At 49.4% G+C, this 15,183-nt stretch overlaps 13 non-coding genes and 3 pseudogenes across 13 annotated transcripts; 1 reads left to right on the top strand and 15 right to left on the bottom strand.

Annotated features, from left to right (window-relative positions):
* Position 1: 1 nt before the first annotated feature.
* On the bottom strand, positions 2–165 carry LOC135005733 (U1 spliceosomal RNA). Its single transcript, XR_010206260.1, has one exon. It is a non-coding gene; the product is annotated as a U1 spliceosomal RNA (small nuclear RNA).
* A 698-nt stretch (positions 166–863) lies between these two features.
* On the bottom strand, positions 864–1,000 carry LOC135005948 (U1 spliceosomal RNA; annotated as a pseudogene).
* Positions 1,001–1,152: 152 nt separating this feature from the next.
* On the bottom strand, positions 1,153–1,316 carry LOC135005702 (U1 spliceosomal RNA). Its single transcript, XR_010206230.1, has one exon. It is a non-coding gene; the product is annotated as a U1 spliceosomal RNA (small nuclear RNA).
* Positions 1,317–1,990: 674 nt separating this feature from the next.
* On the bottom strand, positions 1,991–2,153 carry LOC135005955 (U1 spliceosomal RNA). Its single transcript, XR_010206441.1, has one exon. It is a non-coding gene; the product is annotated as a U1 spliceosomal RNA (small nuclear RNA).
* A 152-nt stretch (positions 2,154–2,305) lies between these two features.
* Positions 2,306–2,469, bottom strand: LOC135005588 (U1 spliceosomal RNA). Its single transcript, XR_010206122.1, has one exon. It is a non-coding gene; the product is annotated as a U1 spliceosomal RNA (small nuclear RNA).
* Positions 2,470–3,143: 674 nt separating this feature from the next.
* Positions 3,144–3,306, bottom strand: LOC135005816 (U1 spliceosomal RNA). Its single transcript, XR_010206340.1, has one exon. It is a non-coding gene; the product is annotated as a U1 spliceosomal RNA (small nuclear RNA).
* A 152-nt stretch (positions 3,307–3,458) lies between these two features.
* On the bottom strand, positions 3,459–3,622 carry LOC135005628 (U1 spliceosomal RNA). The gene has a single exon (XR_010206159.1). It is a non-coding gene; the product is annotated as a U1 spliceosomal RNA (small nuclear RNA).
* Positions 3,623–4,320: 698 nt separating this feature from the next.
* On the bottom strand, positions 4,321–4,456 carry LOC135005958 (U1 spliceosomal RNA; annotated as a pseudogene).
* Positions 4,457–4,608: 152 nt separating this feature from the next.
* On the bottom strand, positions 4,609–4,772 carry LOC135005646 (U1 spliceosomal RNA). The gene has a single exon (XR_010206176.1). It is a non-coding gene; the product is annotated as a U1 spliceosomal RNA (small nuclear RNA).
* Positions 4,773–7,717: 2,945 nt separating this feature from the next.
* LOC135005977 (U1 spliceosomal RNA) lies at positions 7,718–7,881 on the bottom strand. The gene has a single exon (XR_010206451.1). It is a non-coding gene; the product is annotated as a U1 spliceosomal RNA (small nuclear RNA).
* Positions 7,882–8,032: 151 nt separating this feature from the next.
* On the bottom strand, positions 8,033–8,196 carry LOC135005753 (U1 spliceosomal RNA). The gene has a single exon (XR_010206279.1). It is a non-coding gene; the product is annotated as a U1 spliceosomal RNA (small nuclear RNA).
* A 664-nt stretch (positions 8,197–8,860) lies between these two features.
* Positions 8,861–9,024, bottom strand: LOC135005875 (U1 spliceosomal RNA). Its single transcript, XR_010206394.1, has one exon. It is a non-coding gene; the product is annotated as a U1 spliceosomal RNA (small nuclear RNA).
* Positions 9,025–9,176: 152 nt separating this feature from the next.
* Positions 9,177–9,340, bottom strand: LOC135005659 (U1 spliceosomal RNA). The gene has a single exon (XR_010206189.1). It is a non-coding gene; the product is annotated as a U1 spliceosomal RNA (small nuclear RNA).
* A 671-nt stretch (positions 9,341–10,011) lies between these two features.
* LOC135005865 (U1 spliceosomal RNA) lies at positions 10,012–10,174 on the bottom strand. The gene has a single exon (XR_010206384.1). It is a non-coding gene; the product is annotated as a U1 spliceosomal RNA (small nuclear RNA).
* Positions 10,175–10,326: 152 nt separating this feature from the next.
* On the bottom strand, positions 10,327–10,490 carry LOC135005651 (U1 spliceosomal RNA). Its single transcript, XR_010206181.1, has one exon. It is a non-coding gene; the product is annotated as a U1 spliceosomal RNA (small nuclear RNA).
* A 3,761-nt stretch (positions 10,491–14,251) lies between these two features.
* Positions 14,252–14,430, top strand: LOC135005999 (U1 spliceosomal RNA; annotated as a pseudogene).
* Positions 14,431–15,183: the final 753 nt, after the last annotated feature.

The following is a 15,183-nucleotide window of genomic DNA, read 5'->3' as shown; positions in this document are numbered from 1 at the left end:
CCAGAGGAAAGCACAAACACAGTCCCCCACTACCACAAATAATGCTGTCGAGTTTCCCACATTTGGGGAAATCACAGGGGTCAGCATACCCAGAATGCAATGAATGAACCTCACCTTGGGAGAACAATCTTCATGACCATGGTATCGCCTATGCAAAATAAGTATGATTTGGGATAGGGCTGGGGAGGGCCGCTGCTCAGGCACATCTCTGTCAAGTAAAGGAGATTCAACTGAGGCAGCACAAGGGAACTCTCATCTGGGGACAACAACTGCAGGGAGAACACATATTTTCTGATGAACATGTGAGGGCAGAAGGCTGCCTAATACTGAAGCACCCCCAAACAACAAACCAAATGCAACAACTAGTGCAAGCATTCCTGGGGGAAGGCCTGCAGCAGATGGATTTGCATATGGTGATGTCATCCAAGCAGTGGGTCAAAGTTGGCTTCAACCCTCGTCTGCATATGAAAAGAGAAAAGGGGCGTGCAGGGCATGGCGGCCTTTTGCAGCGCTTGGATGACTCCTAGTTCGCATTACACACCTCCACCCTCCTTCGGTGTGGGGCTCATGTTGGCTATGCCCCAGCCCCTGAAGCATTCAAGCTGATTTCTTGCAGCAGCTGGGCACTGTAACTGCTCCAGAGCTACTCTGTAAGGCAAGTAAAAGGGTGTGGACCCTGCAGCACTACCTGTAGTTCGCATTGTGCGTTGGAAGGCACGAAGTAAGCAGACGGGAGAAGTCAGGATAGTGCGCAAGGGCATAGAAGGGAGCGGCTCAAGAAAAGAGAAGTGGAAACAGACAGCAAACTAGGCTGGAGAGAGACCTGAGACAAAGAGATCTGAATTATACGAGAGCCGACGAGGGGAAACACAAATTATGCAGTCAAGTTTCCCACATTTTGGGGAAATCGCAGGAGCAGCACACCCAGAGTGCAATGGTTGAGCCTTGCCCTGGGAGAAGCACCTTCATGATCATAGTATCTCACCTGGCAGGTAAGTAGGAGTTGGGCTAGAGCTGGGGAGGGTCGCTGCTCGGGTTCCCCCCTGTGAAGTGAAGGAGATCCAACTGAGGCAGCACCAGGGAACTCTTGAAAGAAGAACAAGGCTAGAGGAAGATCTGAGACAAAGAAATCTGACTTTTACCAGAGCTGACCAGAGGAAAGCACAAACACAGTCTCCCACTACCACAAATAATGCAGTCAAGTTTCCCACATTTGGGGAAATCACAGGGGTCAGCATACCCAAAATGCAATGAATGAACCTCACCCTGGGAGAAAAATCTTCATGACCATGGTATCTCCTATGCAAAATAAGTATGATTTGGAATAGGGCTGGGGAGGGCCGCTGCTCATGCACATCTCTGTCAAGTAAAGGAGATTCAACTGAAGCAGCACAAGGGAACTCTCATCTTGGGACAACAACTGCAGGGAGAACATATATTTTCAGATGAACATGGGAGGGCAGAAGACTGCCTAATACTGAAGCACCCCCAAACAACAAACCAAATGCAACAACTAGTGCAAGCATTCCTGGGGGAAGGCCTGCCGCAGATGGATTTGCATATGGTGATGTCATCCAAGCAGTTGGTCAAAGTTGGCTTCAACCCTCGTCTGCATATGAAAAGAGAAAAGGGGCGTGCAGGGCATGGTGGCCTTTTGCGGCGCTTGGCTGACCCCTAGTTTGCATTAAACACCTCCACCCTCCTTTGGTGTGGGGCTCATGTTGGCTATGCCCCAGCCCCTGAAGCATTCAAGCTGATTTCTTGCAGCAGCTGGGCACTGTAACAGCTCCAGAGCTGCTCTGTAAGGCAAGTAAAAGGGTGTGGGCCCTGCAGCACTACCTGTAGTTCGCATTGTGCGTTGGAAGGCACAAAGTAAGCAGACAGGAGGAGAAGTCAGGATAGTGCGCAAGGGCATAGAAGGGAGCGGCTCAAGAAAAGAGAAGTGGAAACAGACAGCAAACTAGGCTGGAGAGAGACCTGAGACAAAGAGATCTGAATTATACGAGAGCCGACCAGGGGAAACACAAATTATACAGTCAAGTTTCCCACATTTGGGGAAATCGCAGGAGCAGCACACCCAGAGTGCAATGGGTTAGCCTTGCCCTGGGAGAAGCACCTTCATGATCATAGTATCTCACCTAGCAGGTAAGTAGGAGTTGGGCTAGAGCTGGGGAGGGTCGCTGCTCGGGTACCCCCCTGTCAAGTGAAGGAGATCCAACTAAGGCAGCACAAGGGAACTCTCGAAAGAAGAACAAGGCTAGAGGAAAATCTGAGACAAAGAAATCTGACTTTTACCAGAGCTGACCAGAGGAAAGCACAAACACAGTCCCCCACTACCACAAATAATGCAGCTGAGTTTCCCACATTTGGGGAAATCACAGGGGTCAGCATACCCAAAATGCAATGAATGAACCTCACCCTGGGAGAAAAATCTTCATGACCATGGTATCTCCTATGCAAAATAAGTATGATTTGGAATAGGGCTGGGGAGGGCCGCTGCTCATGCACATCTCTGTCAAGTAAAGGAGATTTAACTGAGGCAGCACAAGGGAACTCTCATCTGGGGACAACAACTGCAGGGAGAACACATATTTTCAGATGAACATGGGAGGGCAGAAGGCTGCCTAATACTGAAGCACCCCCAAACAACAAACCAAATGCAACAACTAGTGCAAGCATTCCTGGGGGAAGTTCTGCAGAAGACGGATTTGCATACGGTGATGTCATCCAAGCAGTGGGTCAAAGTTGGCTTCAACCCTCATCTGCATATGAAAAGAGAAAAGGGGCGTGCAGGGCATGGCGGCCTTTTGCGCTGCTTGGATGACCCCTAGTTCGCATTAAACACCTCCACCCTCCTTTGGTGTGGGGCTCATGTTGGCCATGCCCCATCCCCTGAAGCATTCAAGCTGATTTCTTGCAGCAGCTGGGCACTGTAACAGCTCCAGAGCTGCTCTGTAAGGCAAGTAAAAGGGTGTGGGCCCTGCAGCACTACCTGTAGTTTGCATTGTGCATTGGAAGGCACAAAGTAAGCAGACGGGAGGAGAAGTCAGGATAGTGCACAAGGGTATAGAAGGGAGCGGCTGAAGAAAAGAGAAGTGGAAACAGACAGCAAACTAGGCTGGAGAGAGACCTGAGACAAAGAGATCTGAATTATACGAGAGCCGACCAAGGGAAACACAAATTATGCAGTCAAGTTTCCCACATTTGGGGAAATCGCAGGGGCAGCACACCCAGAGTGCAATGGGTGAGCCTTGCCCTGGGAGAAGCACCTTCATGATCATAGTATCTCACCTGGCAGGTAAGTAGGAGTTGGGCTAGAGCTGGGGAGGGTCGCTGTTCGGGCACCCCCCTGTCAAGTGAAAGAGATCCAACTGAGGCAGCACAAGGGAACTCTCGAAAGAAGAACAAGGCTAGAGGAAGATCTGAGACAAAGAAATCTGACTTTTTCCAGAGCTGGCCAGAGGAAAGCACAAACACAGTCCCCCACTACCACAAATAATGCAGTCGAGTTTCCCACATTTGGGGAAATCACAGGGGTCAGCATACCCAGAATGCAATGAATGAACCTCACCCTGGGAGAACAATCTTCATGACCATGGTATCGCCTATGCAAAATAAGTATGATTTGGGATAGGGCTGGGGAGGGCCGCTTCTCAGGCACATCTCTGTCAAGTAAAGGAGATTCAACTGAGGCAGCACAAGGGAACTCTCATCTGGGGACAACAACTGCAGGGAGAACACATATTTTCAGATGAACATGTGAGGGCAGAAGGCTGCCTAATACTGAAGCACCCCCAAACAACAAACCAAATGCAACAACTAGTGCAAGCATTCCTGGGGGAAGGCCTGCAGCAGATGGATTTGCATATGGTGATGTCATCCAAGCAGTGGGTCAAAGTTGGCTTCAACCCTCGTCTGCATATGAAAAGAGAAAAGGGGCGTGCAGGGCATGGCGGCCTTTTGCAGCGCTTGGATGACCCCTAGTTTGCATTACACACCTCCTCCCTCCTTCGGTGTGGGGCTCATGTTGGCTATGCCCCAGCCCCTGAAGCATTCAAGCTGATTTCTTGCAGCAGCTGGGCACTGTAACTGCTCCAGAGCTACTCTGTAAGGCAAGTAAAAGGGTGTGGGCCCTGCAGCACTACCTGTAGTTCGCATTGTGCGTTGGAAGGCACGAAGTAAGCAGACGGGAGAAGTCAGGATAGTGCGCAAGGGCATAGAAGGGAGCGGCTCAAGAAAAGAGAAGTGGAAACAGACAGCAAACTAGGCTGGAGAGAGACCTGAGACAAAGAGATCTGAATTATACGAGAGCCGACGAGGGGAAACACAAATTATGCAGTCAAGTTTCCCACATTTGGGGAAATCGCAAGAGCAGCACACCCAGAGTGCAATGGTTGAGCCTTGCCCTGGGAGAAGCACCTTCATGATCATAGTATCTCACCTGGCAGGTAAGTAGGAGTTGGGCTAGAGCTGGGGAGGGTCGCTGCTCGGGTTCCCCCCTGTGAAGTGAAGGAGATCCAACTGAAGCAGCACCAGGGAACTCTCGAAAGAAGAACAAGGCTAGAGGAAGATCTGAGACAAAGAAATCTGACTTTTACCAGAGCTGACCAGAGGAAAGCACAAACACAGTCCGCCACTACCACAAATAATGCAGTCGAGTTTCCCACATTTGGGAAAATCACAGGGGTCAGCATACCCAGAATGCAATGAATGAACCTCACCCTGGGAGAACAATCTTCATGACCATGGTATCTCCTATGCAAAATAAGTATGATTTGGGATAGGGCTGGTGAGGGCCGCTGCTCAGGCACATCTCTGTCAAGTAAAGGAGATTCAACTGAGGCAGCACAAGGGAACTCTCATCTTGGGACAACAACTGCAGGGAGACCACATCTTTTCAGATGAACATGGGAGGGCGGAAGGCAGCCTAATACTGAAGCACCATCAAATATCAAACCATGGCCCTCATTCCGAGTTGATCGCTCGCAAGGCGATTTTAGCAGAGTTACACACGCTAAGCCGCCGCCTACTGGGAGTGAATCTTAGCTTCTTAAAATTGCGACCGATGTATTCGCAATATTGCGATTACAAACTACTTAGCAGTTTCAGAGTAGCTTCAGACTTACACGGCATCTGCGATCAGTTCAGTGCTTGTCGTTCCTGGTTTGACGTCACAAACACTCCCAGAGTTCGCCCAGACACTCCCCCGTTTCTCCGGCCACTCCTGCGTTTTTTCCGGAAAATGTAGCGTTTTTTCCCACACGCCCATAAAACGGCCTGTTTCCGCCCAGTAACACCCATTTCCTGTCAATCACATTACGATCGCCGGAGCGAAGAAAAAGCCGTGAGTAAAAATACTTTCTTCATTGTAAAATTACTTGGCGCAGTCGCAGTGCGAATATTGCGCATGCGTACTAAGCAGAATTTCACTGCGATGCGATGAAATTTACAGAGCGAACGACTCGGAATGAGGGCCCATATGCAACAACTAGTACAAGCACTCCTGGGGGAAGGTCTGCAGCAGACGGATTTGCATACGGTGATGTAAATCCAAGCAGTGGGCCAAAGTTGACTGGAACCCTCATCTGCATATGAAAAGAGAAAAGGGGCATGCAGGGCATGGCGGCCTTTTGCAGTGCTTGGATGACCCCTAGTTCGCATTAAACACCTCCACCCTCCTTTGGTGTGGGGCTCATGTTGGCCATGCCCCATCCCCTGATGCATTCAAGCTGATTTCTTGCAGCAGCTGGGCACTGTAACAGCTCCAGAGCTGTTCTGTAAGGCAAGTAAAAGGGTGTGGGCCCTGCAGCACCACCTCTTGTTCGCATTGTGCGTTGGAAGGCACAAATTAAGCAGACGGGAGGAGAAGTCAGGATAGTGCGCAAGGGCATTCTTTTCTCTTAGTCCGGGGGCAAGGCTTCAAAATGGGGTCTGCAACGGAGGAGACACAGGGGGCGTGGTCACAGCAGCTTTTCTCTACAGTCTGCACCAGCAGGAGCCTACACCATTTTTTATGATCACGCTGAACTGCAGTGCGACTGCAATTACAGCATGGTCAAGAAGGGAGGCGTCATGCTGGGTGGCCATGCCCTGTCACTGTGCAGGAGCCAGCACCGCTCACACACTAGTCCCCGGGTGCAGCCCCCAACCCCCGGGACACCCGGAGCAACAAAATGTAGATTCAGGCCACCAGGCCACGCCCCTACCTATGAAACCATGCCTCCTTTTTACCATTGCGCTGTTTATCTGCGCGCACTGCATTACAATCTCCCTCGCCACCTCTCTGGGTGTCACCAGTGATAGTGACACCTCTGCCATGCTTGTAGCAGCTGGTCCTAAGATCTACGCCTCAAGCCCTGAGTGTTTGCCCTTGTGACTTGTTGATCATCATAGCGAAGCAGATGCTTACAGAAAACTGCAGGGGCTTAGATTGAAAATAAAAACAATTGATGGGTATAAGGTAGAGAGGAGCGGGTTCGGTTCTCCGAGAACCGAATTCCCCACGAACTCCACGTGGTTTACATTGGTCCGAGGCAGGCTCGGTTGTTCCTGCCTGACTCGGAAAACCTGAACAAGGGAAAATGTCATCATCCCGCTGTCAGATTCTCGTGAGATTCGGATTCCATATAAAGAGCTGCGCGTTGCTGCCATTTTTACTCGTGCATTGAAGAGAGAGCGGAGAGGACGTGGCTATGTTCTCTCAGTGGAAATCTCAATATCAGTGCTCAGTATCAGTGGTTACTTATTGCTGCTCAGTAATACTAGTAGTGTGTCTCTCCTGCTCAGTGTCAGTTCTCAGTAGTATCCTCATCAGTGCTCAGTATCACTGCTCATTGTCTTGTGCTGCATTGTGGTGCTCAGCATACTACAGTACATTACTAATAGTCCAGTGCTGCATCTTGCTGCTCAGTGTCAGTTCTAGTATCCTCATCAGTGCTCACTATCACTGCTCATTGCATTGTGGTGTTCTGTATACTACAGTAACATAGTAATATAGTATATATAGAGGAGCGGGTTCGGTTCTCCGAGAACCGAATTCCCGACGAACTCCACGTGGTTTACACTGGTCCGAGGCAGGCTCGGTTGTTCCCGCCTGACTCGGAAAACCTGAACAAGGGAAAATGTCATCATCCCGCTGTCGGATTCTCGCGAGATTCGGATTCCATATAAAGAGCTGCGCGTTGCCGCCATTTTTACTCGTGCATTGAAGAGAGAGCGGAGAGGACGTGGCTATGTTCTCTCAGTGGAAATCTCAATATCAGTGCCCAGTATCAGTGGTTACTTATTGCTGCTCAGTAATACTAGTAGTGTGTCTCTCCTGCTCAGTGTCAGTTCTCTGTAGTATCCTCATCAGTGCTCAGTATCACTGCTCATTGTCTTGTGCTGCATTGTGGTGCTCAGCATACAACAGTACATTACTAATAGTCCAGTGCTGCATCTTGCTGCTCATGTTGGCTATGCCCCAGCCCCTGAAGCATTCAAGCTGATTTCTTGCAGCAGCTGGGCACTGTAACAGCTCCAGAGCTGCTCTGTAAGGCAAGTAAAAGGGTGTTGGCCCTGCAGCACTACCTGTAGTTTGCATTGTGCGTTGGAAGGCACAAAGTAAGCAGACAGGAGAAGTCAGGAGAGTGCACAAGGGCATAGAAGGCAGGGGCTCAAGAAAAGAGAAGTGGAAACAGACAGCAAACTAGGCTGGAGAGAGACCTGAGACAAAGAGATCTGAATTATACGAGTAGCCGACCAGAGGAAACACAAATTATGCAGTCAAGTGTCCCACATTTGGGGAAATCGTAGGAGCAGCACACCCAGAGTGCAATGGGTGAGCCTTGCCCTGGTAGAAGCACCTTCCTGATCATAGTATCTCACTTGGCAGGTAAGTAGGAGTTGGGCTTGAGCTGGGGAGGGTCGCTGCTCGGATACCCCCCTGTCAAGTGAAGGAGATCCAACTGAGGCAGCACAAGGAAACTCTCGAAAAAAAACAAGGCTAGAGGAAGATCTGAGACAAAGAAATCTGACTTTTACCAGAGCTGACCAGAGGAAAGCACAAACACAGTCCCCCACTACCACAAATAATGCAGTCGAGTTTCCCACATTTGGGGAAATCACAGGGGTCAGCATACCCAGAATGCAATGAATGAACCTCACCCTGGGAGAACAATCTTCATGACCATGGTATCTCCTATGCAAAATAAGTATGATTTGGGATAGGGCTGGGGAGGGCCGCTGCTCAGGCACATCTCTGTCAAGTAAAGGAGATTCAACTGAGGCAGCACAAGGGAACTCTCATCTGGGGACAACAACTGCAGGGAGAACACATATTTTCAGATGAACATGGGAGAGCAGAAGGCTGCCTAATGCACCCCAAACAACAAACCAAATGCAACAACTAGTACAAGCATTCCTGGGGGAAGGTCTGCAGAAGACGGATTTGCATACGGTGATGTCATCCAAGCAGTGGGCCAAAGTTGGCTGGAACCCTCATCTGCATATGAAAAGAGAAAAGGGGTATGCAGGGCATGGCGGCCTTTTGCGGCGCTTGGATGACCCTTAGTTCGCATTAAACATCTTCCCCCCCTGTCGGTGTGGGGCTCATGTTGGCTATGCCCCAGCCCCTGAAGCATTCAAGCTGATTTCTTGCAGCAGCTGGGCACTGTAACAGCTCCAGAGCTGCTCTGAAAGGCAAGTAAAAGGGTGTGGGCCCTGCAGCACTACCTGTAGTTTGCATTGTGCGTTGGAAGGCACAAAGTAAGCAGACAGGAGAAGTCAGGAGAGTGCACAAGGGCATAGAAGGCAGCGGCTCAAGAAAAGAGAAGTGGAAACAGACAGCAAACTAGGCTGGAGAGAGACCTGAGACAAAGAGATCTGAATTATACGAGTAGCCGACTAGAGGAAACACAAATTATGCAGTCAAGTGTCCCACATTTGGGGAAATCGTAGGAGCAGCACACCCAGAGTGCAATGGGTGAGCCTTGCCCTGGGAGAAGCACCTTCATGATCATAGTATCTCACCTGGCAGGTAAGTAGGAGTTGGGCTAGAGATGGGGAGGGTCGCTGCTCGGGCACCCCCCTGTCAAGTGAAGGAGATCCAACTGAGGCAGCACAAGGAAACTCTCGAAAAAAGAACAAGGCTAGAGGAAGATCTGAGACAAAGAAATCTGTCTTTTACCAGAGCTGACCAGAGGAAAGCACAAACACAGTCCCCCACTACCACAATTAATGCAGTCGAGTTTCCCACATTTGGGGAAATCACAGGGGTCAGCATACCCAGAATGCAATGAATGAACCTCACCCTGGGAGAACAATCTTCATGACCATGGAAACTCCTATGCAAAATAAGTATGATTTGGGATAGGGCTGGGGAGGGCCGCTGCTCAGGCACATCTCTGTCAAGTAAAGGAGATTCAACTGAGGCAGCACAAGGGAACTCTCATCTGGGGACAACAACTGCAGGGAGAACACATATTTTCAGATGAACATGGGAGGGCAGAAGGCTGCCTAATACTGAAGCACCCCCAAACAACAAACCAAATGTAACAACTAGTAAAAGCATTCCTGGGAGAAGGTCTGCAGAAGACGGATTTGCATATGGTGATGTCATCCAAGCAGTGGGCCAAAGTTGGCTGGAACCCTCATCTGCATATGAAAAGAGAAAAGGGTTATGCAGGGCATGGCGGCCTTTTGCGGTGCTTGGATGACCCCTAGTTCGCATTAAATACCTCCACCCTCCTTCGGTGTGGGGCTCATGTTGGCTATGCCCCAGCCCCTGAAGCATTCAAGCTGATTTCTTGCAGCAGCTGGGCACTGTAACAGCTCCAGAGCTGCTCTGTACGGCAAGTAAAAGGGTGTGGGCCCTGCAGCACTACCTGTAGTTCGCATTGTGCGTTGGAAGGCACAAAGTAAGCAGACGGGAGAAGTCAGGATAGTGCGCAAGGGCATAGAAGGGAGCGGCTCAAGAAAACAGAAGTGGAAACAGACAGCAAACTAGGCTGGAGAGAGACCTGAGACAAAGAGATCTGAATTATACGAGAGCCGACCAGGGGAAACACAAATTATGCAGTCAAGTTTCCCACATTTGGGGAAATCGCAGGAGCAGCACACCCAGAGTGCAATGGGTGAGCCTTGCCCTGGGAGAAGCACCTTCATGATCATAGTATCTCACCTGGCAGGTATGTAGGAGTTGGGCTAGAGCTGGGGAGGGTCGCTGCTCGGGTACCCCCCTGTCAAGTGAAGGAGATCAAACTGAGGCAGCACAATGGAACTCTCGAAAGAAGAACAAGGCTAGAGGAAGATCTGAGACAAAGAAATCTGACTTTTACCAGAGCTGACAAGAGGAAAACACAAACACAGTGCCCCACTACCACAAATAATGCAGTTGAGTTTCCCACATTTGGGGAAATCACAGGGGTCAGCATACCCAGAATGCAATGAATGAACCTCACCCTGGGAGAACAATCTTTATGACCATGGTATCTCCTATGCAAAATAAGTATGATTTGAGATAGGGCTGGGGAGGGCCGCTGCTCAGGCACATCTCTGTCAAGTAAAGGAGATTCAACTGAGGCAGCACAAGGGAACTCTCATCTGGGGACAACAACTGCCGGGAGAACACATATTTTCAGATGAACATGGGAGGGCAGAAGGCTGCCTAATACTGAAGCACGCCCAAACAACAAACCAAATGCAACAACTAGTACAAGCATTCCTGGGAGAAGGTCTGCAGAAGACGGATTTACATACGGTGATGTCATCCAAGCAGTGGGCCAAAGTTGGCTGGAACCCTCATCTGCATATGTTGAAGATACAATTTGTGAATTGCATTTAACACTATCTCCCTTTCCTGGGGAGAAGATGGTAGGGCCGATTTGAAAAACCGGCGAGGAGGCACCTCTTCGAATTTCAGCTTGTAACCCTGAGAAACAATTTCTATTGCCTAGGGATCCACCTGCGAATGAACCCAGATGTGGCTGAAAACTCGAAGACGTGCCCTCAACTGGGCGGACTCCTTTAGCGGAGCCCCAGCGTCATGCGGTGGATTTTGTAGAGGCCGGGGAGGACTTCTGTTCCTGGGAACTAGCTGTGTTGTGCAGCTTCTTCCCTCTGCCCTTACCTCTGGCAAGAAAGGACGCACCTCGTACTTTCTTGTTTCTCTGTGATCGAAAGGACTGCATTTGATAATGTGGTGCTTTCTTAGGCTGTGAGGGAATATAAGGCAAAAAATTTGATTTACCAGCTGTAGCTGTGGAGACTAGGTCCGAGAGACCTTTCCCAAACAATTCCTCACCCCTGTAAGGTAAAACCTCCATATGCCTTTTTGAGTCGGCATCACCTGTCCATTGCCGGGTCCATAGGACTCGTCTAGCAGAAATCGACATAGCGTTTATTCTAGAACCCAGTAGACTAATGTCACTTTGAGCATCTCTCATATATAGGACAGCATCTTTTATATGCCCTATGGTCAATAACATAGCATCCTTATCTAGGGTCTCAATCTCTGCTGATAAGGTATCTGTCCATGCTGCCACCGCGCTACAACCCCGGCCGACGCAATTGCCGGTCTGAGTAAGGTACCAGAATGTGTGTAAATGGACTTTAGGGTAACCTCCTGCTTGCGGTCAGCAGGGTCCCTGATGGTAGCCGTATCCTGGGATGGCAGCGCTACCTTTTTGGATAAGCGTGTCAATGCTTTATCCACCCTAGGGGAGGATTCCCACCGTATCCTGTCCATTGGCGGGAAAGGATACGCCATAAGAATCCTTTTGGGAATCTGCAGCTTTTTGTCTGGAGATTCCCAAGCTTTTTCACATAATTCGTTCAACTCATGTGAGGGGGGAAAGGTTATCTCAGGTTTCTTTCCCTTATACATGTGTACCCTCGTGTCAGGGACAGGGGACTCTGTGATGTGCAAAACATCTTTTATTGCAATAATCATATATCGAATACATTTAGCCAATTTTGGCTGTAACTTTGCATCATCGTAGTCAACACTGGAGTCAGAATCTGTGTCGGTATCTGTGTCAACTATTTGGGATAGTGGGCGCTTTTGAGACCCCGAAGGTCCCTGCGACATAGGGACAGGCATGGGTTGACTCCCTGACTGTTCCCTAGCTTCAGCTTTGTCTAATCTCTTGTGTAATAAGTTTACATTAGCACTTAAAACATTCCACATAGCCATCCAGTCAGGTGTCGGCGTTGTCGATGGAGACACCACATTAATTTGCTCCTGCTCCTCTCTAGGAGAGCCTTCTACCTCAGACATGTCGACACACGTGTACCGACACACCATACACTCAGGGAATCCTCTTATCTGAGGACAGTTCCCCAACAAGGCCCTTTGGAGAGACAGAGAGAGAGAGTATGCCAGCACACACCCCAGCGCTATATGACCCAGGAAAAAAACACAATAATTTTATGTTTACCCAGTAGCGCTGTATTTCCATATATATATGCGCCTAATTATGTGCCCCCCTCTTCTTTAAGACCCTCTTTCTACCGTGGTATAAGCAGGGGAGAGTCCGTGGAGCTTCCCCTCAGCGGTGCTGTGGAGAAAATGGCGCTGGTGAGTGCTGAGGGAGAAGCCCCACCCCCTCAGCGACGGGCTTCTGTCCCGCTCAAATATAGTAAAAAAATGGCGGGGGCTCTTATATATATATACAGTGCCTAGCTGCATATATATTTATTTTGCCAAAGAGAGGTCTATATTGCTGCCCAGGGCGTCCCCCCTGCGCCCTTCACCCTTACACTGACTGCCGTGTGTGAGGTGTATTGGAGCAATGGAGCACAGCTTTACTGCTGTGCGTTACCTCAGTGAAGATCATGAAGTCTTCCGCCGCCTCTGAAGTCTTCTTTTCTTCTCATACTCACCCGGCTTCTATCTTCCGGCTCTGCGAGGGGGACGGCGGCGCGGCTCTGGGATGGACGGCGAGGGTGAGACCTGCGTACCGATCCCTCTGGAGCTAATGCTGTACAGTAGCCTAAGAAGCAGAGCCTATCAACTCACAGAAGTAGGTGTGCATCTCTCCCCTCCGCCCCTCGATGCAGGGAGTCTGTTGCCAGCAGGCTCCCTGAAAATAAAAAAATCTAACAAATATACTTTCTGTCAGGAAACTCAGGAGAGCTCCCTGAAAAGCACCCAGTCTCCTCTGGGCACAGTAGTAAACTGAGGTCTGGAGGAGGGGCATAGAGGGAGGAGCCAGTGCACACCCAGATCTAAAGTCTTTCTTAAAGTGCCCATGTCTCCTGCGGAGCCCGTCTATCCTTACGGAGTCCCCAGCATCCTCTAGGACGTAAGAGAAAAATTATGCTGGCAGAAAAATCCAATTGAGTGATTAAACAGCTCCAGAGCTGCTCTGTAAGGCAAGTAAAAGGGTGTGGGCCCTGCAGCACTACCTGTAGTTTGCATTGTGCATTGGAAGCCTAGTTTGCTGTCTGTTTCCACTTCTTTTTTCTTGAGCCCCTCCCGTCTATACCCTTGTGCACTATCCTGACTTCTCCTCCCGTCTGCTTACTTTGTGCCTTCCAATGCACAATGCAAACTACAGGTAGTGCTGCAGGGCCCACACCCTTTTACTTGCCTTATAGAGCAGCTCTTGAGCTGTTACAGTGCCCAGCTGCTGCAAGAAATCAGCGTGAATGCTTCAGGGGCTGGGGCATGGCCAACATGAGCCCCACACCGAAGGAGGGTGGGGGTGTTTAATGCGAACTAGGGGTCTCGCACAATGCGAACTACAGGTAGTGCTGCAGGGCCCACACCCTTTTACTTGCCTTACAGAGCAGCTCTGGAGCTGTTACAGTGCCCAGCTGCTGCAAGAAATCAGCTTGAATCCTTCAGGGGCTGGGGCATAGCCAACATGAGCCCCACACCGACGGAGGGTGGAGGTGTTTAATGCGAACTAGGGGTCATCCAAGTGCCGCAAAAGGCCGCCATGCCCTGCACGCCCCTTTTCTCTTTTCATATGCAGACGAGGGTTGAAGCCAACTTTGACCCACTGCTTGGATGACATCGCCATATGCAAATCCATCTGCTGCAGGCCTTCCCCCAGGAATGCTTGCACTAGTTGTTGCATTTGGTTTGTTGTTTGGGGGTGCTTCAGTATTAGGCAGCCTTCTGCCCTCCCATGTTCATCTGAAAATATGTGTTCTCCCTGCAGTTGTTGTCCCCAGATGAGAGTTCCCTTGTGCTGCCTCAGTTGAATCTCCTTTACTTGACAGAGATGTGCCTGAGCAGCGGCCCTCCCCAGCCCTATCCCAAATCATACTTATTTTGCATAGGAGATACCATGGTCATGAAGACTGTTCTCCCAGGGTGCGGTTCATTCATTGCATTCTGGGTATGCTCACCCCTGTGATTTCCCCAAATGTGGGAAACTCGACTGCATTATTTAATGCGAACTAGGGGTCATCCAAGCACCGCAAAAGGCCGCCATGCCCTGCATACCCCTTTTCTCTTTTCATAAGCAGACGAGGTTTGAAGCCAACTTTGACCCACTGCTTGGATGACATCACTTGCTGCCTTTCCAATGAAGCAAGTTTAATTTAATAATAGGTGAAAAACCATCCCTACAAAGGTGTTAATCAGATACTTGGCTTTGTGGACACTTTTCAGAGCACAAATTTGTTAGCATAAAAATAAAGCCAGAAAATGAAGAGCTGTTTAATCACTCAATTGGATTTTTCTGCCAGCATATTTCTTTTTCTCTGCAACCCACTGCTAAATTGTGCTTCCTAGCTGTTTTTATAAAATCACTGAATCAAATCTAACTCTGATTACATCAGAGAAGGCCAGGTACCCTACACCATAACAGGGGGTTTGAAATTTTGACTTGTCTACTTAAAGATCACCAAAATCTGATAACAAGGTCAATTAAGTCCCTGGGTGGGATTGAACCACCAACCTTTTGGTTAATAGCCTTACACACTAACTGATTGCGCCACAGCGACACTTTGCAAAAGTACATACTGACAAAGGCTAATAAGCATTCATCTAGAACGATTCCTAGAAACATTTTAAAAAGTCAATAATGTGGAGAGTTTTTGTAAGATGTTTCTTCCATCAACCAATGAAGAAACACATTGGTACTTTCCCATGATGAGTGAGTGCTTCAGGATCTTTTGCACTTACATGTGCAGCAGAGTACTGTAATGGAAGCATGCTGGGTCCATAACCCAGAGGTAGGCAGATTGAAA

The sequence above is a fragment of the Pseudophryne corroboree genome, unplaced genomic scaffold (genome assembly GCF_028390025.1).
Source record: "Pseudophryne corroboree isolate aPseCor3 unplaced genomic scaffold, aPseCor3.hap2 scaffold_207, whole genome shotgun sequence".
Taxonomy (NCBI): Eukaryota; Metazoa; Chordata; class Amphibia; order Anura; family Myobatrachidae; genus Pseudophryne; species Pseudophryne corroboree.
This window is presented reverse-complemented; position numbering and strand designations above follow the sequence as displayed.